This window comes from Tachyglossus aculeatus, chromosome 10, assembly GCF_015852505.1.
Source record: "Tachyglossus aculeatus isolate mTacAcu1 chromosome 10, mTacAcu1.pri, whole genome shotgun sequence".
Classification (NCBI taxonomy): Eukaryota; Metazoa; Chordata; class Mammalia; order Monotremata; family Tachyglossidae; genus Tachyglossus; species Tachyglossus aculeatus.
Window position 1 is genome coordinate 43,380,543 of NC_052075.1, and position 21,425 is coordinate 43,401,967.

Consider the following 21,425-nt stretch of genomic DNA (forward strand, 5'->3'; position numbering starts at 1 on the left):
TATTTATTGAGCGCTTACTGTGTGCAGAGCACTGTACTAAGCGCTTGGGAAGAACAAGTTGGCAACATATAGAGGCGGTCCCTACCCAACAATGGGCTCACAGTCTAGGGAGGCAGGCCGAAGCCAACTTATGTACAGGGTTGGGAAGTTGGGGGAGCAGAAGCAGACGCCCCGGCAGGGCTGGAGGAAGCGGAAGGATGGGAGAGGCTTGGGAAGGAGGGCCAAAATGGAGTGGTGAGAGTTAGTCAATCAATCAATCAATCAATCGTATTTATTGAGCGCTTACTATGTGCAGAGCACTGTACTAAGCGCTTGGGAAGTACAGATTGGCAACACATAGAGACAGTCCCTACCCAACAGTGGGCTCACAGTCTAAAAGGGGGAGACAGAGAACAGAACCAAACATACCAACAAAATAAAATAAATAGGATAGAAATGTACAAGTAAAATAAATAAATAAATAAATAAATTAATTAATTAAAAGTCCCTGGGAGCTGTGTGGCCAGTGACCCTCCTGGCTGAAGCCCGGCGCGGGAGTCGGAGGTTATGGGTTCTAATCCCAGCTCCGCCGCTTGTCAGCTGTGTGACTTTGGACAAGTCACTTCACTCCTCTGTGCCTCAGTGACCTCATCTGTAAAATGGGGATTAAGACTGTGAGCCCCCCGTGGGACAGCCTGATGACCTCGTCTCCCCCAGCGCTTAGAACAGTGCTTTGCACATAGTAAGCGCTTAACAAGTACCAGCATTATTATTACTCAACAGGGGCTGGAAAGAGCACGGGCTTGGGAGCCAGAGGTTGTGGGTTCAAATCCCGGTTGTGCCGCTTGTCAGCTGTGTGACTTTGGGCAAGTCACTTCACTCCTCTGTGCCTCAGTGACCTCATCTGTAAAATGGGGATTAAGACTGGGAGCCCCCCGTGGGACAACCTGATGACCTCGTATCCCCCAGCGCTTAGAACAGTGCTTTGCACATAGTAAGCGCTTAACAAGTACCAGCATTATTATTACTCAACAGGGGCTGGAAAGAGCACGGGCTTGGGAGCCAGAGGTTGTGGGTTCAAATCCCGGTTGTGCCGCTTGTCAGCTGTGTGACTTTGGGCAAGTCACTTCACTCCTCTGTGCCTCAGTGACCTCATCTGTAAAATGGGGATTAAGACTGGGAGCCCCCCGTGGGACAACCTGATGACCTCGTATCCCCCAGCGCTTAGAACAGTGCTTTGCACAGAGCAAGCGCTTAAGAGAAGCTGCGTGGCTCGGTGGAAAAGAGCCCGGGCTTTGGAGTCAGAGGTCGTGGGTTCAAATCCCGGCTCCGCCACTTGTCAGCTGTGTGACTTTTGGGCAAGTTACTTAACTTCTCCGTGCCTCAGTTCCCTCATCTGGAAAATAGGGATGAAGACTGTGAGCCCCCCATGGGACAACCTGATCACCTTGTAACCTCCCCGGCGCTTAGAACAGTGCTTTGCACATAGCAAGCGCTTAAGAGAAGCTGCGTGGCTCGGTGGAAAAGAGCCCTGGCTTTGGAGTCAGAGGTCGTGGGTTCAAATCCCGGCTCCGCCACTTGTCAGCTATGTGACTTTTGGGCAAGTTACTTAACTTCTCCGTGCCTCAGTTCCCTCATCTGGAAAATAGGGATGAAGACTGTGAGCCCCCCGTGGGACAACCTGATCACCTTGTAACCTCCCCGGAGCTTAGAACAGTGCTTTGCACATAGCAAGCGCTTAAGAGAAGCTGCGTGGCTCGGTGGAAAAGAGCCCGGGCTTTGGAGTCAGAGGTTGTGGGTTCAAATCCCAGCTCCGCCACTTGTCAGCTATGTGACTTTTGGGCAAGTTACTTAACTTCTCCGTGCCTCAGTTCCCTCATCTGGAAAATAGGGATGAAGACTGTGAGCCCCCCGTGGGACAACCTGATCACCTTGTAACCTCCCCGGCGCTTAGAACAGTGCTTTGCACATAGCAAGCGCTTAAGAGAAGCTGCGTGGCTCGGTGGAAAAGAGCCCGGGCTTTGGAGTCAGAGGTCGTGGGTTCAAATCCCGGCTCCGCCACTTGTCAGCTGTGTGACTTTTGGGCAAGTTACTTCACTTCTCCGTGCCTCAGTTCCCTCATCTGGAAAATAGGGATGAAGACTGTGAGCCCCCCATGGGACAACCTGATCACCTTGTAACCTCCCCGGCGCTTAGAACAGTGCTTTGCACATAGTAAGCGCTTAATAAATGCCATCATCATTATTATTATTATTAACAAACACCGTCATTACTGTTATTATCTTTCAACAGGGCCAGGGGCTTTGCTGAGTCCCGGAGCAGCCCCGGAAATGGCATTTCCCGGGGTGGTGAGCAGGTTCTGCCACCGGATGGTGCAGAAAAACCAGCGTTAGCCTTGGCTTGGCTTGGATTCCCTTCCCTCCCAGCAGGAATGTTGCTTCTTCCCACCAGGAGACAAGGCCCGGGGCAGGGGCCGCACCTTCCCGCTAAACATTCCCGAGACTCAAACCACGGAGAAAGAGCCTGGAGGTGCCCAACCTCTCCTAGCTGCCACCCACTCCCTCCTCCACCCTTGCACCCTTCTTTTCCTTGGGGCGGAGGTCCCTGCTGGCTGACTCACCTTACCTGGCTTTGCTCCCGTGCACAGGCCTGCACCCTCTGGAGCTGCCTTTCCTAAACCCTCCTCCTGTCTCCAAAAATAATAATAACGATGGCATTTATTAAGCACTTACTATGTGCAAAGCACTGTTCTAAGTGCCGGGGAGGTTACAAGGTGATCAGGTTGTCCCACGTGGGACTCACAGTCTCAATCCCCATTTTACAGATGAGCTGAGGCACAGAGAAGTTAAGCGACTTGCCCAAAGTCACACAGCTGACAGTTGGCAGAGCCGGGGTTTGAACCCATGACCTCTGACTCCAAAGCCCGGGCTCTTCTCCACTGAGCCACGCTGCTTCTCATGGGTGCCCGCATTCCCAAACTGAAAGAAGAAAATGCAAACGGGTTTTGGGGGAGTTGTTGCTACTTCGACAATACCCCCCTCTTTCTAGGGGCCTAGGGTTCCCTTCCCTCCATCCCCAACTCCAGGACGCAGGAGGGGGGCAGTTTAAAATGAATGTCCATGGTCACGCGAAGCACAGAGGAAAGACGAGCTTAAAAACAAGGGAAGATCCTGCTCCGTCACATTGTACTCTCCCAAGTGCTCAGTACAGTGAACGCCACACGGCAAATTCATTCATTCGATCGTATTTATTGAGTGCTTACCGTGTGCGGAGCACTGTACTATGCTATCAGTTGGCTGAAATCCCAGGAACTTTTATTTGAAGACTGAGAGAGACTTCAGAAAACGGAGACTGACCCAGCAAAACCCTGGATTCATTCAATCAATCAATCAATCAATCGTATTTATTGAGTGCTTACCGTGTGCGGAGCACTGTACTATGCTATCGATTGGCTGAAATCCCAGGAACTTTTGTTTGAAGACTGAGAGAGACTTCAGAAAACGGAGACTGACCCAGCAAAACCCTGGATTCATTCATTCAATCAATCAATCAATCGTATTTATTGAGTGCTTACCGTGTGCGGAGCACTGTACTACGCTATCGACTGGCTGAAATCCCAGGAACTTTTATTTGAAGACGGAGAGAGACTTCAGAAAACGGGGACTGACCCAGCAAAACCCTGGATTCATTCATTCATTCAATCAGTCGTATTTATTGAGTGCTTACCGTGTGCGGAGCACTGTACTGTGCTATCAATTGGCTGAAATCCCAGGAACTTTTATTTGAAGACTGAGAGAGACTTCAGAAAACGGGGACTGACCCAGCAAAACCCTGGATTCATTCAATCAATCAATCAATCAATCAATCAATCGTATTTATTGAGTGCTTACCGTGTGCGGAGCACTGTACTACGCTATCGACTGGCTGAAATCCCAGGAACTTTTATTTGAAGACGGAGAGAGACTTCAGAAAACGGGGACTGACCCAGCAAAACCCTGGATTCATTCATTCATTCAATCAGTCGTATTTATTGAGTGCTTACCGTGTGCGGAGCACTGTACTATGCTATCGATTGGCTGAAATCCCAGGAACTTTTAGACGGCGAGCCCACTGTTGGGTAGGGACTGTCTCTATATGTTGCCAATTTGTACTTCCCAAGCGCTCAGTACAGTGCTCTGCACATAATAAGCGCTCAATAAATACGATTGATGATGATGATGATGATTTGAAGACTGAGAGAGACTTCAGAAAACAGGGACTGACCCAGCAAAACCCTGGATTCATTCATTCATTCATTCAATCAATCGTATTTATTGAGTGCTTACTGCGTGCAGAGCACTGTACTGTGAGCCCGCTGTTGGGTAGGGACTGTCTCTATGTGTTGCCGACTTGTACTTCCCAAGCGTTTAGTACAGTGCTCTGCACACAGTAAGCGCTCAATAAATACGATTGATTGATTGATTGTACTAAGCGCTTGGGAAGTACAAGTCGGCAACATATAGAGATGGTCCCTATCCAACAACGGGCTCACAGTCTAGAAGGGGGAGACAGAGAACAACAAAAAAACATGTAGACGGGGGTCAAAATCATCAGAATAAATAGAATTAAAGCTGGATGCACATCAGCATTTATTTTATTTTGTTAATATGTTTTGTTTTGTTGTCTGTCTCCCCCTTCTAGACTGTGAGCCCGCTGTTGGGTAGGGACTGTCTGTATATGTTGCCAACTTGGACTTCCCAAGAGCTGAGTACAGTGCTCTGCACACAGTAAGCGCTCAATAAATACAATTGATTGATTATTGTTCTCTGCCTCCCCCTTCTAGACTGTGAGCCCCCTGTTGGGTAGGGACCGTCTCTATATGTTGCCAGCTTGTACTTCCCAAGCGCTTAGTCCAGTGCTCTGCACACAGTAAGCGCTCAATAAATACGATTGACTGATTGATTGATTATTGTTCTCCGTCTCCCCCTTCTAGACTGCGAGCCCACTGTTGGGTAGGGACCGTCTCTACATGTTCCCAAGCGCTGAGTCCAGTGCTCTGCATACAGTAAGCGCTCAATAAATACGATTGATTGATTATTGTTCTCCGTCTCCCCCTTCTTGACTGCGAGCCCACTGATGGGTAGGGACTGTCTCTAGATGTTCCCAACCTGGACTTCCCAAGCGCTTAGAACAGTGCTCTGCACACAGTAAGCGCTCAATACAATTGATTATTGTTCTCCGTCTCCCCCTTCTAGACTGTGAGCCCACTGTTGGGCAGGGACCGTCTCTAGATGTTCCCAAGCGCTTAGTCCAGTGCTCTGCACACAGTAAGCGCTCAATAAATACGATTGATTGATTGATTGGCTGATTATTGTTCTCTGTCGCCCCCTTCTAGACTGTGAGCCCACTGTTGGGTAGGGACCGTCTCTATATGTTGCCAGCTTGTACTTCCCAAGCGCTTAGTACAGTGCTCTGCACACAGTAAGCACTCAATAAATACGATTGATTGATTGATTGATTGATTGATTATTGTTCTCTGTCTCCCCCTTCTAGACTGCGAGCCCACTGTTGGGTAGGGACCATCTCTAGATGTTCCCAAGCGCTTAGTACAGTGCTCTGCACACAGTAAGCACTCAATTAATACGATTGATGATTGATTGATTATTGTTCTCTGTCTCCCCCATCTAGACTGCGAGCCCACTGATGGGTAGGGACCGTCTCTAGATGTTCCCAAGCGCTTAGTCCAGTGCTCTGCACACAATAGGCACTCAATAAATACGATTGACTGATTGATTATGGAAAGTCAGCCGCGCGCGCTCGCGGGAGGGGAGGTGCGGACTTCAACTCCCGTGATGACGCGCGCGCGCGCGCGGGGCAGGCTGGGGGTTGTAGTCCGCGGCCCCGCTTCTGGGCGCGGGCGGACTCCAAGTCCCAGGGTGCCTCGCGCGCGCGCACGCGCAGAAGAGACGCGGTGGTGGGGCGGGAGGGAGGGGGCCGGGCCTCGAGCGCGCGCACGCGCAGAAGAGACGCGGTGGTGAAGTGAGAGGGCGAGAGGGGGTCATCATCATCATCAATCGTATTTATTGAGCGCTTACTATGTGCAGAGCACTGTACTAAGCGCTTGGGAAGTGCAAATTGGCAACATATAGAGACAGTCCCTACCCAACAGCGGGCTCACAGTCTAAAAGGGGTCGGGCCTCGCGCGCGCGCACGCGCAGAAGAGACGCGGTGGTGAAGTGAGGGGGGGGGTCGGGCCTCGCGCGCGCACGCGCAGAAGAGACTAGGTGGTGAAGCGAGAGGGAGAGGGGGGGTCGGGCCTCGCGCGCGCGCACGCGCAGAAGAGACGCGGTGGTGGGGCGGGAGGGAGACAGGGAGGGGGCCGGGCCTCGCGCGCGCGCACGCGCAGAAGAGAAGCGGTGGTGGGGCGGGAGGGAGAGAGGGGGTCGGGCCTCGCGCGCGCGCGCGCACGCGCAGAAGAGACGCGGTGGTGAAGTGAGGGGGGGGTCGGGCCTCGCGCGCGCGCGCACGCGCAGAAGAGACGCGGTGGTGGGGCGGGAGGGAGAGTGGGGGTCGGGCCTCGCGCGCGCGCACGCGCAGAAGAGACACGGTGTTGAAGTGAGAGGGAGGGGGGGGTCGGGCCTCGCGCGCGCACGCGCAGAAGAGACACGGTGGTGAAGTGAGAGGGAGAGAGGGGGTCGGGCCTCGCGCGCGCGCGCACGCGCAGAAGAGACACGGTGGTGAAGTGAGAGGGAGAGGGGGGGGTCGGGCCTCGCGCGCGCGCACGCGCAGAAGAGACACGGTGGTGAAGTGAGAGGGAGAGAGGGGGTCGGGCCTCGCGCGCGCGCGCAGGCGCAGAAGAGACGCGGCGGTGGGGCGGGAGGGAGGGAGGGGGCCGGGCCTCGCGCAGGCGCAGAAGAGAAGCGGTGGTGAGGTGGGAGGGAGAGAGGGGGTCGGGCCTCGCGCGCGCGCGCACGCGCAGAAGAGACGCGGCGGTGAAGTGAGAGGGAGGGAGGGGGTCGGGCCTCGCGCGCGCGCGCACGCGCAGAAGAGACGCGGTGGTGAAGTGAGAGGGAGGGAGGGAGGGGGTCGGGCCTCGGGCGCGCGCGCACGCGCAGAAGAGAAGCGGCGGTGGGGCGGGAGGGAGGGAGGGAGGGGGCCGGCGAGGCCGGAGCGTGAGGCGATGATGTCGGTGCAGGTGGTGTCGGCGGGCGAGGTGGAGCTGAGGGAGCTGAGCCCCCCGGAGCCCCGGCCGAGGGCCGGTCCGGCGGCGGTGGCCGCCGCCTCCGCCTCGGCCGCCTCCGCCTCGTCCGCCTCCGCCTCGTCCGCCTCGTCCTCCTCGTCCGCCCCCGCCATGGGCCCCCCGGGTCCCGAGCCGCCGCCGCCGCCGCCCCCCGCGCCGCCCCCCCGCCCTGAGCCCCGCCGCCGCCCCGCCGCCCGCGGGGAAGCTCCCGCAGGCCTCCGCCATGAAGCGGAGCGACCCGCATCACCAGCAACAGCGACACCGGGACGGCGCCCAGGCCCTCGCCAGCCCCGACGGCGCCCTCGCCGAGGCCCCCAGGACCGTCAAGAAGGTAATCTAATAATAATAATAATAATAAAGGCATTTATTAAGCGCTTACTATGTGCAAAGCGCTGAGGAGGTTCCAAGGTGATCAGCTTGTCCCCCCGGCGGGCTCACAGTCTTCATCCCCATTTTCCAGATGAGGGAACTGAGGCTCAGAGAATAATAATAATGTTGGCATTTGTTAAGCGCTTACTATATGCAAAGCACTGTTCTAGGCGCCGGGGGGGATACAGAGTGATCAGGTTGTCCCATGGGGGGTTCGCAGTCTTAATCCCCATTTTACAGATGAGGGAACTGAGGCTCAGAGAAGTGAAGTGACTTGCCCAAGGTCACACAGCAGACACGTGGCGGAGCCGGGAGTCGAACCCATGACCTCCGATTCCAAAGCCCGGGCTCTTTCCACTGAGCCACGCTGCTTCTGACTTGCCCAGAGTCACCCAGCTGACAAGTGGCGGAGCCGGGATTCGAACCCACGACCTCCGACTCCAAAGCCCGGGCTCTTTCCGCCGAGCCACGCTGTTGTACCGGGACGCGGGGCCCCACACCCCACACCCACCCACCCGTCTCACCTCCTTCCCTTCCCCACAGCACCTGTATAGATGTTTGTACACATTGATTATTCATTTTATTTGTCCCTATCTATTCTATTTTATTTGGTTAATGTGTTTGGTTTTGTTCTCTGTCTCCCTCTTCTATCAATCAATCGTCAATCGTATTTATTGAGCGCTTACTGTGTGCAGAGCACTGGACTAAGCGCTTGGGAAGTCCAAGCGGGCAACATCTAAAGACAGTCGTCATCATCATCGTCAGTCGTATTTATTGAGTGCTTACTGTATCATCATCATCATCAATCGTATTTATTGAGCGCTTACTGTGGGCAGAGCACTGGACTAAGCACTTGGGAAGTCCAAGCGGGCAACATCTAGAGACAGTCATCATCATCATCGTCAGTCGTATTTATTGAGCGCTTACTGTGTGCAGAGCACTGGACTAAGCGCTTGGGAAGTCCAAGCGGGCAACATCTAGAGACAGTCATCATCATCATCATCAATCATATTTATTGAGCGCTTACTGTGTGCAGAGCACTGGACTAAGCGCTTGGGAAGTCCAAGCGGGCAACATCTAGAGACAGTCCATCATCATCATCGTCAATCGTATTTATTGAGCGCTTACTGTGTGCAGAGCACTGGACTAAGCGCTTGGGAAGTCCAAGTTGGCAACACATAGAGACTGTCCCTACCCAACAGTGGGCTCACAGTCTAAAAGGGGGAGACAGAACAAAACCAAACATCCTAACAAAAAAAAATAAATAGAATAGATATGTACAAGTAAAATAAATAAATAGAGTAATAAATATGTACAAACGTATATACATATATACAGGTGCTGTGGGGAAGGGAAGGAGGTAAGATGGGGATGGAGAGGGGGGCGAGGGGGAGAGGAAAGAAGGGGCTCAGTCTGGGAAGGCCTCCTGGAGGAGGTGAGCTCTCAGTAGGGCCTTGAAGGGAGGAAGAGAGCTAGCTTGGCGGATGGGCAGAGGGAGGGCATTGCAGGCCAGGGGGAGGACGTGGACCGGGGGTCGATGTCGGGACAGGCGAGAACGAGGTACGGTGAGGAGATTAGCGGCGGAGGAGCGGAGGGTGCGGGCCGGGCTGTAGAAGGCTGTAATATGTTTGGTTTTGTTCTCTGTCTCCTCCTTCTAATAATAATAATAATGATAATATTGGTATTTGTTAAGCGCTTACTATGTGCCAAGCACTGTTCTAAGCGCTGAGGTAGATACAAGGTGATCAGGTGGTCCCACGAGGGGCTCACGGTCTTCATCCCCATTTTCCAGATGAGGGAACCGAGGCCCAGTGAAGTGACTTGCCCAAAGTCACACAGCTGACAAGTGGCGGAGCTGGGATTTGAACCCACGACCTCTGACTCCAAAGCCCGGGCTCTTTCCGCTGAGCCACGCTGCTTCCGCACGGAGCCACGCTGCTTCCAGCGTGAAGACTGTGAGACTGCTTCTAGACTGTGAGCCCACTGTTGGGTAGGGACCGTCTCTATATGTTGCCAACTTGTACTTCCCAAACGCTTAGTACAGTGCTCTGCACACAGTAAGCGCTCAATAAATACGATTGAATGAATGAATGGAAGTACAAGTTGGCAACATGTAGAGACGGTCCCTACCCAACAGCGGGCACACACACCCACACACACCCACACACACAAGGCTCCCGACAATAACTGTGAGTCCGCTGTTGGGTAGGGACCGTCTCTATATGTTGCCAACTTGTACTTAGTCCAGTGCTCCTCACACAGTAAGCACTCAATAAATATGATTGAATGAATGAATGAATGAGTGAATAACAATAATAACGGTGGTATTTGCTAACTAGGTGCTAAGCACCCTTCTAAGCACAGGGAGGGATGCAAGCTGATCAGGTCATCCCACATGGGGCTCACAGTCTTCATCCCCATTTGACAGATAATAATAATAATAATGATGGTATTTGTTAAGTGCTTACTATGTGCAAAGCACTGTTCAAAGCGCTGGATGAGGTCGCCGAGGCACTGAGAATGATGATGATGATGGTATTTGTTAAGCGCTTACTCTGTGCCAAGCACTGTTCTAAGCACTGGGGGAGATACCCGGTGATCAGGTCGTCCCACGTGGGGCTCACAGTCTTCATCCCCATTTGACAGATGAGATCGCCGAGGCACCGAGAATGATGATGATGGTATTTGTTAAGCGCTTACTGTGTGCCAAGCACCGTTCTAAGCGCTGGGGGAGATTCCCGGTGATCAGGTCGTCCCACGTGGGGCTCACAGTCTTCATCCCCATTTGACAGGTGAGGTCGCCGAGGCACTGAGAATGATGATGATGGTATTTGTCAAGCGCTTACTGGGTGCCAAGCACTCTGTGCGCTGGGGAGGATACAAGGTAATCCGATTGTCCCACTTGGGGTGCAGTTTTCATCCCCATTTGACAGGTGAGGTCACTGAGGGACTGAGAATGATGATGATGGTATTTGTTAAGTGCCTTCTATGTGCCAAACACCATTCTAAGCACTGGGGGAGATACCCGGTGATCAGGTTGTCCCACGTGGGGCTCACAGTCTTCTTCCCCATTTGACAGATGAGGTTGCTGAGGTCCAGAAGATGATGATGTTGGTATTTATTAAGCGCTTACTATGTACCAAGCACCGTTCTAAGCGCTGAGGGAGATCCCCGGTGATCAGGTTGTCCCACGTGGGGCTCACAGTCTTCTTCCCCATTTGACAGATGAGGTTGCTGAGGTCCAGAGGATGATGATGATGGTATTTATTAAGCGCTTACTATGTACCAAGCACCGTTCTAAGTGCTGAGGGAGATTCCCGGTGATCAGGTTGCCCCACGTGGCGCTCACGGTCTTCTGTGAGATCGCTGAGGTCCATTTGACAGATGAGGTTGCTGAGGTCCAGAGGATGATGATGATGGTATTTGTTTAAGCACTTTCTATGTGCCAAGCACCATGCTAAGCGCTGGGGGAGATACAAGGTGATGAGGTTGTCCCACGTGGGGCTCACAGTTTCAATCCCCATTTGACAGATGAGGTTTCCGAGGCACTGAGAATGATGATGATGGTATTTGTTAAGCGCTTACTATGTGCCAAGCACCGTTCTAAGCACTGTGGGGGATACAAGGTGATCAGGTTGTTCCACTTGGGTCTCACAGTCTTAATCCCCATTTTACAGATGAGGTAATTGAGGTACAGAGAAGTGTAGTGAGTCTCCCAGAGTCACCCAGCTGACAAGTGGCGGAGCCGAGATTAGAACCCACGACCTCAGATTCTCAAGCCCAGGCTCTTGCCACTAAGCCACACTGCTGTTTATGAAGCCCTTACCACGTGCCAAGCAGTCTTTTAAGCGGCGGAGTAGATAGAAGGTAATCAGGTTGTCCCACGTGGGGCTCACAGTCTTCCTCCCCATTGTACAGATGAGGTAACTGAGGCCCAGTGAAGTGACTTGCCCAAGGTCACATAGCAGACAAGAGGCAGAGCCGGGATTAGAACCCATAACCTTCTGGCTTCCAGGCCCGGGCTGTAGCCACCGTGCCATGGGAAGGGCCACCGCCTCAACTCTGAGGTCCCAGGGGGACTTGCTCCCTTTGCTCTTCCTTCCTCCCAGCCCCAAAGCACATAAGTACGTATAGAGAAGCAGCGTGGCTCAGCGCAAAGAGCCCGAGCTTTGAAGTCGGAGGTCATGGGTTCAAATTCCGGCTCTGCCACTTGTAAGCCGTGTGACTTTGGGCAAGTCACTTCACTTCTCTGGGCCTCAGTTCCCTCATCTGTAAAATGGGGAAGAAGACTGTGAGCCCCCCGGGACAACCTCATGACCTTGTAACCTCCCCAGTGCTGAGAACAGTGCTTTGCACATAGTATGCACTTAATAAATGCCATTATTATTATTACCTGTAATTTTATTTATCCCTTTGCCCTTCCCCGCTCCCAGCCCCAAAGCACCTAGGTACGTAGCTGTCATTTTACTTATTTGTATTGATGCCTGTTTGCCTCATTTTAGATTGTGAGCTCGTTGTGGGCAGGAAACGTCACTGTTTATTGTTGTATTGTACTTTCCCAAGTGCTTAGTACAGTGCTCTGCACACAGTAAGCGCTCAAGAAGTACAATTGAATGAATGAATGAACCTCCCCACCCACTCCTTCCCATCCCCCCGGGGCACAGCCCCTCTCTGTCTCCCCACGGACCTGGGATGGGATGTCCTATGCCCCCAAGTGAAGAAGCCCCCCTTCCCAGCCCTGTTCCCCTCACTCCCTACCCAAATGCTGTGAGGGGACGGACCCTCTGCATCCCCATTTAGAGCAGCATGGCCTAGTGGATAGAGCATGGGACAAGGAGTCAGAAGGTCATGGGTTCTAATTCCGGCTCTGCCAGTTGTCTGCTGTGCGACCTTGGGCAAGTCACTTCACTTCTCTGCGCCTCAGTGACCTCATCTGTAAAATGGGGATGGAGACTGTGAGCTCCACGTCCACAAGGGACTGTGTCCAACCCGATTTGCTTGTATACACCTCAGCGCTTAGAACGGTGCCTGGCACACAGTAAGTGCTTAACAAATGCCATAATATTTTTTATTATTATTATTTAAGACGGGTTGGGGTCGTCTCAAACATAAATGGAACCATTTATCCCCTCCCCCACATCCCTTGTCTTCCTAACATCAGGGGGAAAAGACCGCTTTATCCAAGGGAGAATGTCTTCTAGCAAGGGGAGGTGGAAATAGCCACCCCAACCTTGAAAGGGAAACCATTGATGGGCAGGCAATGCACCCTCTTGCCCCTGTCCTCTCCACCAGAGTACTGCTCTGTTTTTATCAAGGAGACAGCATTCTGAGGAGGGACAGTTTCCTCACGGTGACCATACATTTCTTAGAAATATTCACCAGTGTCCTCAGTCTGATTCCTGACTGCGACCTTCTCCCACTCTGCACTGTGGAAACCCAACACGTCCTCCTTCCCTTGCGCGAAGGACGATAAGATCTCTGTGTCTTCCCTTTCTCTGGAGTTTTGTCACCTCCCTCGCCTGGGGATAGGCCCCCACCCCCATTGTGTGAACTCTCTCCAGAGGGAACCCCAATAATTGCCACTTCGGACCCCTCCCCACAAATCTAATTCTTTTGATACTCCTTTATCTAGGGAGAAATTGACCTTCTCTCCAGCTCCTCATTCCACAGTTAGATTCGGTTGGCATGGAAGGGAAAACATTTTAAAGCTGTTCTGAGGAAAGGGGACCGTATTTGTAGGATAGTACATTCAGAACTGCCGCTGAGTACTATAGTAACAGAATTCCATTGGGAAATCAACAAGCATGTGTTTAGGGTGTGTAGGTGTGGGGAGGATTGCTGCTATTTCTTGCAAACGGACACAGTTGGGGGTGGGGAGAAGAGCTGCAATTTCCTCTCCTTTCCTTTCCTTGTCCCAAGTCCTAATTACTTGAGGGTTATCCAGCGCTTAGAACAGTGCTTTGCACATAGTAAGCGCTTAACAAATACCAACATTATTATTATCGCGCTGGTTTCCAAGGTCTACTACATATGGTGGGCGTACTCTGAATATCATATTTTTCTTTGTCAGGAAGAGTTGTTGTTTTTTTATGGTATTTTAATGCTTGCTTTGTGCCAGGCACTGTACTAAGCTCTGGGAAAGATGCAAGTTAATCAGGTTGGACACAGTCCGTGTCCCACATGGGGCTCACAGTCTTAATCCCCATTTTACAGATGAAGTAACTGAGGCACAGAGAAGTTAAGCGACTTGCCCGTGGTCACAGCAGACAAGTGGCAGAATCAGGATTAGAACCCATGTCTTCTGACTCCCAGGCCTGTTCTTTTTCCACTAAGCCGTGCTGCTTCTCGTATTCCAACCAGCGTAAAGGGATTCATTCATTCATTCATATTTATTGAGCCCTTACTGTGTGCAGAGCACTGTACTATGCGCTAGGGAAGTACAAGTCGGCAACATATAGACACAGTCCCTACCCAACAGTGGGCTCACAGTCTAGAAGGGGGAGATAGACGACAAAACAAAACATGTAGACAGGTGTCAAAACCATCAAAATAAATAGAATTATAGCTACATGCATATTATTAATAAAATAGAGTAGTAAGTATGTACAAGTAAAATAAATAGAGTAATAAATGTGCAGAGATATATACAGTGCTGTGGGGAAGGGATGAATGTGGGATTTGCTTTCCCAGCTCACTGACTCTTTCCATGGGAATGTGTTGGAACTGGCAGTATTATTGTCCAAGCACCTGGGAGTGTGAGGGAACAGAAGGGCTGATACTCCATGACTGTCAAAGACAGTTACGCAAGACCGCCCAAAACATGTTTTTAGTTGAAACATTAGCCCGCTAGACTGGCCATCTTAAAAAGTAGTTTCAGAAAGATATAGGGGAAAGGATCTCTCTCCTCCATGGTAGGAATTGTGTAAACAAGGAATGGCAAATCTTCAGTTTGAGCACCAACAGTAAATTAGAACAGTACAGAACATAGTTTACTTTTTGTGTGGTTTATTTTTAATCGTAGTGATTGGCCAGCAATTAAGGGACCTGAAGCCACTTTCTGTGTATTCTCCAAGTCACAAACAGAAGCAGCCCTACATAAAGACCAAAGACCTAGTTGAATAGACATAATGGGATTTTTTTTTTCCAACATGGGTAGCCACAGATCAGATCGTAATTACAGGTACCAACCCTGGCAGTAGTAGCCTAGCTTCTCTAGTGAGGACCAGTGGCCAGAACATAACACTCAGGATGTTTGAGTTCTTTCCCCCTCTTTGGTATTGATTCTCTAATAGCTGGGTTATCACCGATCCCATTCCACCTAACTGTCAAAATCATGACTACTAGAGGGAAACATGTTTAAGATTACAAAAGAGTTCAGACAAGGCTTGAGAATACTATTTAATGCTGACCGGGGCTCTAATTTTTTGCCCACATTGCCCTCTTTTTGGGGCTGTGTTTCCTGGCAGAGTTAAGGTTACGGCAGATTGAAGAGCCATCAAGGGGAATAATGGCCAGAATATTGAACGGAAATAAGGAAATCTGGTCTTTATTCCCAGCTGCACTACTGGTTTGCTGTGAAAACTTTGGGCAAATCACCTCCCCTGCCAGACTGTTGCACCTGTAAAATGGGGATAATATCTTCATATTATTATGAAGTATATATTAATATTCATATATACACATATACATTTTCATATATATTATTTATATATGTATATATATATTCATATATATTACTATGAAGATAAGCCTGCAAAGTTATTTAAACTTTTTGGCAGCAGGTACTGGCCAAATGGAAAATGTGGTAATATGAAAGTGCAGGTTGCTTTTTAAAAATGAAACTGTCATAATTGTTTTAATGCAGGACTTGATCCTTGCTATAAAGTTGGCTTGGAACTGGTGATTCTTTCACATGTATGAGGAGGGTGTAGAATTAAAGGTATGCATTTCAATCTAGTACCTGAACAATTTTTTTTTTCCAATTGCTGAGCCCCTTGACCATTCTCTTTCATCTGAGCATCAAGCTACAGTCTTGCTTTTCCTAGTACGGTCAAGACACATATTTTGAGAGCTGGGCTTAGTTTGCAGTGATGGGAGGCAGAGCTGAGGTCACACTGCAGTTCCGACGGACCAAACCAACTTCTTTTGACTGGAAGCTAAACAAATCAAACTCTGAACAGAGAGGGAGCAACCGAGGGGTGGAACAAGGAGCATTTGACAGTGTCGCTCCGCTGAGCAGAATGTTCCTCTTACCTCTTCTCTTTTTGGGGGGAAGATCTGTAATTACATTGGTTAAATCAAAATAAATTTGTATTGCTCCCTGGGCTGTCACTTCACCTGACTGGGAAACAGCAGTGAGATGTTTTGATTTGTTGAGCCTCTCCTTGGTTTTCATGTGGTCTGCTTAAGTGATCATTCTGACCATGACTCCCTCCCTGTTGGTTTTATTACAGATTGGGGAGGGGAAGGGCAGCAGGCGGAGAGTGAAATATCTGCCTTTAACAATGTAGGCGGTGACCTGGCTATCGCTTTTTCATTTGTGACTGTCATGCATAGGCTTATTCATTTTAGAACAGTTTTCTATTGATGGCTTCCTTTTATCCATTCATGAATGTGTTGGCTGTGGGCTTAGTTCTGTTACAAACAGTCACCCAAGGGAAATAAACGTATTACATGAGGCAGAATTCCCAAGCGGGCAGTGTAATGAGATGAGCAAATGGTTTACAGGTTACTCAGTTACCATCCTACCTTTGGAGCTACCGCCTTCCAGTAATTTATAGTGTGCTGGGGCTAGTCTTTGTGGCTTTGGAGGCATTCTATAAAAATTTATCCAAGTATTGATAGCTCATGTAAAGCTAATCTACCCATCCCAGAATCCCTGGTGTAAAGACGATGGATGATTCGTCAAGTAAGGGAGAAACTGTTGTGTCCAAAAGCGGACGTAGTATTGAAAGGATTTCCTATGTTAGTGGGCCATGGAAATAGGAGAACGAGTGGTGTCCTGATGCCTGGAGAGATCCCAGGTGGCCCCCAGAGAAAATTCATTGGGCTGGGCAGTCATAGGGCCTTACCTGGTTTGTGTGTGTGTGGTAAATATCAGAGAGCAGCACATGCAACGAGACCGTTAAAACTACTACTTGGGGAGATAGTAACCGAGACTGTTGATTCAAACGAAAAAGCCCTTCAGTCAGCTTCCCCCTGCCAGCCAGGAATGGGCTGGACATCCTTAGTTCCCCAAAACCTTGATTTAGATGATTGTAAATGTTGGCTCCATCGAATATCTGGTGCAGGAAGGTGACTTTCATGTTGGAGGGGGGGAGTGTTCAGGAAGGATTTTCAATGAGTGATTGATACATCGTTGCCAGTGAAAATGTAACAGAGCCAGAATTACTTCCTGGAAAAGCTCAGAAATAGAGTTGATGTTGCATTGAGTTGCGGAGGCTGATCCAGATATTGAGGAGGCTGATTGAGATATGGAGGAGGCTGTCTAGAAGGATGTTTGCAAAATATTTTGAATTGTAGCAGATTATTTCAAGACAGCCGGAATCGGTAGATGAAGGTGTGGGTGACTGTTGATGGACTCCAGTTGAGACATCTTTCCTGGGTGAAGCAGGAAGGGTTTCACAAGAAAGGATTGCTGAGTGAAACCCAAACCAGAATGCAGAGCACTGTTCCTTCACTGAGAGGGAGAAAGTGGCAGAGCCTTAGAGGCAAGGGGCAGGTAGCCTCTTTCAGATTAATCTCTTTTGGGGTCAGACTTTCAGTTTCAGGTCCTAAGTGGTTTGGGACCTGAGTATCTGATGGAGTCATTCACAGAAGCTGGGCTCAACCAGTATTCGGATGGATGCTGTCCTCAAATATCTGGACTGAATGGCTTCTCTGTGCAAAGTTCAGGATTTGGCTCCTATTCTCTCAGCATTTTGGGGTTTTGTTTGAAGAGCCAGTCACCATAATCCACAGGCGTTTTCCGTTCAGAATTTTAGCTACCCACACGGTTTATGCACTTCACAGACAGTGAGCCAGTCCCCAATTAGTAGTGTTAGTGTGACCATGTGTTAACATTGACCCCAAGTGTTGAAAGGATGGTTCGAAGGCCAAAAACTGATTTGTGTTCTGCTTGAATGTTTTAGGAAGATTTGATGGGCATGTATACCAGTGATGAATCAAGAGAACCTACTGTGTGCAGAGCACTATACAAAGGGCTTTGGAAGACTATAATAGAATTATTAGACATGATCCCTGTCCTTAAGGAGTTTATAATCTAGTTGGGACAGCCAGAGACTTAAAATAAATTACAGATAGGGGAAAGAAGGAAAAGGTTGAAAGGTGGAGAGAAGGGGTGTGTATATGCATTAGATCAGAATACACAGAAATGCTGAACTGGCAGCTGGGGGGTATGAGTGGGGGATATTAGAAATTTATTGGGGAAGGTCTCTTGGAAGAGATTTAATTTCGGAAGGACTTTAATAAGGGGGAGAGTTGTGGTCTGTCTGATGGGAAGGAGGAGGGGAGTTCCAGGCCGGGGAGATGATGTGAGAGGTAAGCAGGGGGAAAGGTGAGAATGGGCGCAGTGAATAGTTCAACATGAGAGGAATAAAGTGCAAGCTGGGGTGTAAGTGGGAAAAGAGAGTTGATAAGTATGCGCTTACTGTGTGTCAATAATAATAATAATAACGGTATTTTTTAAGTGCTTACTATGTGCCACGCACTGTTCTAAGTGCTGGGGTAGATATAAGGTAATCAGGTTTTCCCACGAGGGGCTCACAGTCATAATTCCCATTTTACCGATGAGGTAACTGAGGCGCGGAGAAATTAAGTGGCTTGCCCAAGGTCACACAGCAGACAAGTGGCGGGGCTGGGATCAGCTGCTACAATAGTACGTTTATGGAGAAATTATTTGAGTTTTTCTTGGGCAGTGGTAGGAGAGATCAGATTTGAGGACAAAATGTTTGTTATAGTTACTTTTTGTTTCGAGAAACATTTTGAGTTGTATTTTCACTTCAGAAATGTATTGAACTTTCAAAACTAATTTAATAAATACATTATTCATCATTCGTTAAGCTCTTAAAGTAATATTAGGTCATAATAGTGGAGAAGTGGTGTACCTAGTGGTTAGAGCACAGGTCTGGAAGGATGTGGGTTCCAACTGTCTCCCCTGGTTAAAAGCCTGCTCATTGCCCACGGATGGGCTGCCAAGGTCCCTGAGGGCATTGGGCGCTGGCAGGGCCCGGCTTCCCTCAGCGGGCAGAGCGGACAAACTCTCCCTAGGGACATTTGCTGGGAGCTGCGGTTCTCCATCGGAGGTACCCAGGGCCGCTGCGTCACAGCGTACGGGATCGCCAAGTGACCACCCCGTGCCGTGCACGTGGTCAACACGTGCCCGCCCCATGTCAGCACGTTATTGCCACGTGATAGCCACACACCGCACACGTGACCATCCCCTGCCGCACACGTGATCGCCCCGTGACCGCCCCGTGCAGCGTACATGATCACCAAGCACTGTTCTAATCTCTGGGGTGGATAGAAATTATGAGAAGCATAGTGGCTTAGTGGAAAGAGCACAGGCTGGGAAGTCAGAGGTCTTGGATTCTAATCTTGCCCTGCCACGTATCAGCTCGCTGACTTCGGGCAAGTCACTTAACTTCTCTGAGCTTCAGTTCCTTCATCTGTAAAATGGGGATGAAGACTGTGAGCCCCCCGTGGGACAACTTGATAACCTCCTATCTCCCCATGTGCTTAGAATAGTGTTTGGCACATAGTAAGCCGCTTAACAAATGTCATCATTTTTATTATTGTTATTATTAGGAGGAAGAGAACTGATTGAGTGCCTTAAAGCCAATGGCCAGGAGTTGCTGCCTAATGAGAGGAATGGGTAACCATTTGAGGTTTTTGAGAAGGGGAAATGTGTGCAGAGTGATGTTTTGGAAAAATGATCTGACAAGCAGAGTGAAGTATGGCCTGGGAAGGGGAGAGACTGGAGGTAGGGGATCAGGGAAGCGGCTGATGCGGTATTCAAGCTAGGGTCTGTTATGTTCCTGGACCACAGTGGTGGCTTTTTGGCTGGAGATGAAGGGGTGTGGCCAGGAGGTGGGGAGGAAAGGTCTAAAGGATTTGGCGACAGATTGAGTATAGGGAGGTGTCAAAGACAGTGCCAAAGTTGTGACCGTGAGGGACTGGGAGATTGGTAGTGTTGTTAACTGTCCTGAGAAAATTAGGTGGAGACGAGGATTTGGGAAGGAAGGTGAGGAGTTCAGTTTAGGACATAGAATACATTGAGGTAATGTAAAGCTTGCAGATAAAGAAGAGAATTTCTTTCTTACCTCCCTTCTTTTTCTTGAAGGTATCTTTCCCCATCCTGAAAGAAAAAGCAGAAGGAGTCTACTCCCTTGTGCAAACCACTCCGATAGATTTAGTGGGAGCTGGAGTACAACAATCAAAGAGAAACAGTGAAGTTTCTCCAGAAGTGGAGGAGGCAGCAGCTGTTCTTGTAGGACTCTCTCAGGGCCCAAAGGCTTTTGAGGGGAAGAGAAAGAACTCAGTAGCAGTCACGACTCCAGTCTCCATTAACGTCTGAAGAGTGGGGGCCCTTTTGGGTAGGCTTGCTGCAATGGGAGGGACAATTAGAATTTCCTATTCAAGTAGTAGGAAATTCAATAAACTGATCAGGTTACCTTGGAACCTGCCTGCGCTTTTTATAGGTACGAGTGAGCTGTGATCTGAGCAGGGAGGCTTGGTGACAGCAGCGAAGAGGATGAAGCAACAGAAGATTGAATTTTCCTCCAGAACAGTCCCCAAGCTGTGTAAACTCAGGTTAAATTAAATACTTTCCAAAACAAACAACTTCTTTATTCTCTCCTTTCTTCCATATGCTGTAACAATTTAATTAGATCTCTCTCCTCCAGGGCACCTGGCCCAACAGCTGGTGGATTCCTTTTCTTGCCCAGAATCAAGTTCTTGCCATTCCAGTGCCCCCTTCCCCTGGCTCAGGTATTAGAGCAACACCTGGGTCGTGCAGAAGAGGTTTCAAATGCATAAACAGGACAGCAGTGGACTGCTACAAAGGAACTCTCCTCTTCCAGTCATTCTAATAGGGTGTGTCTGTGTTATGGGAGAGCTGATAGTATGATTCACTGTCATTATTCCTTTTCTTTCTCAATAGGGGTTGGGTGAATAAACTGAGAGGGCAGATGGCTAGATGACCACACTCGCTTTGTCCAGTACTATTCTAGTGGGCAGTTCAAGGCCTGTTAGAGATTTAAACGGGAACCGAACATCTCCTTGTCCGACAGTAATTGGAATGAGGCTTTGAGTCATTTCTGGTGTCTGTAGCAGAGCTCTACATATCCACAATGCTGACTCCAATTTTAGGCCATTTGGGTATCCTGGAAGGCAGATAGAACCACCATTCACATTTGGGTAGGTACACGACTGACTTGTGGTCTTGTGTAAGACGTGGAGGTGAGTTTCAGACATTTTCTGCGTGGAGTCTATTCTCATCCTTTCTTACAGGAATGGGGTGAGGGCACTGACTCAAGTCACCATCTGAAGATCAGAGATTCTCCAGGGTGGTTTTACTGTGGTCACCCCACGGTTCTTGGAGGTCACACTTCTTAAAAATTAGACCATTAATGAGAAATTAGCAGAAGCCTGGGGACCATTCATAATATTAAAGAAAAATAATTTGCTGTTTCACCACGACCTTCAGTTTCTCTCACTTTTTGGGGCTCAATCTGTGGATGGGTGACTCTAGATCTGTGGCATCTCTACATTGGGGGCATCAGCCTCCCCAGAGGCTGCCTCGCATGCCTAATTCCTAAGCACAAGCTTTCTGTTGTGTGCGCCACTTCCACCTCCCACA

At 49.7% G+C, this 21,425-nt stretch overlaps 1 long non-coding RNA gene across 1 annotated transcript; it reads left to right on the forward strand.

The window, feature by feature from the left end:
- Positions 1–7,443: 7,443 nt before the first annotated feature.
- LOC119933367 lies at positions 7,444–20,404 on the forward strand. Its single transcript, XR_005452539.1, has 2 exons — positions 7,444–7,529; positions 20,266–20,404. It is a non-coding gene; the product is annotated as an uncharacterized LOC119933367 (long non-coding RNA).
- The last annotated feature ends 1,021 nt before the right edge of the window (positions 20,405–21,425 follow it).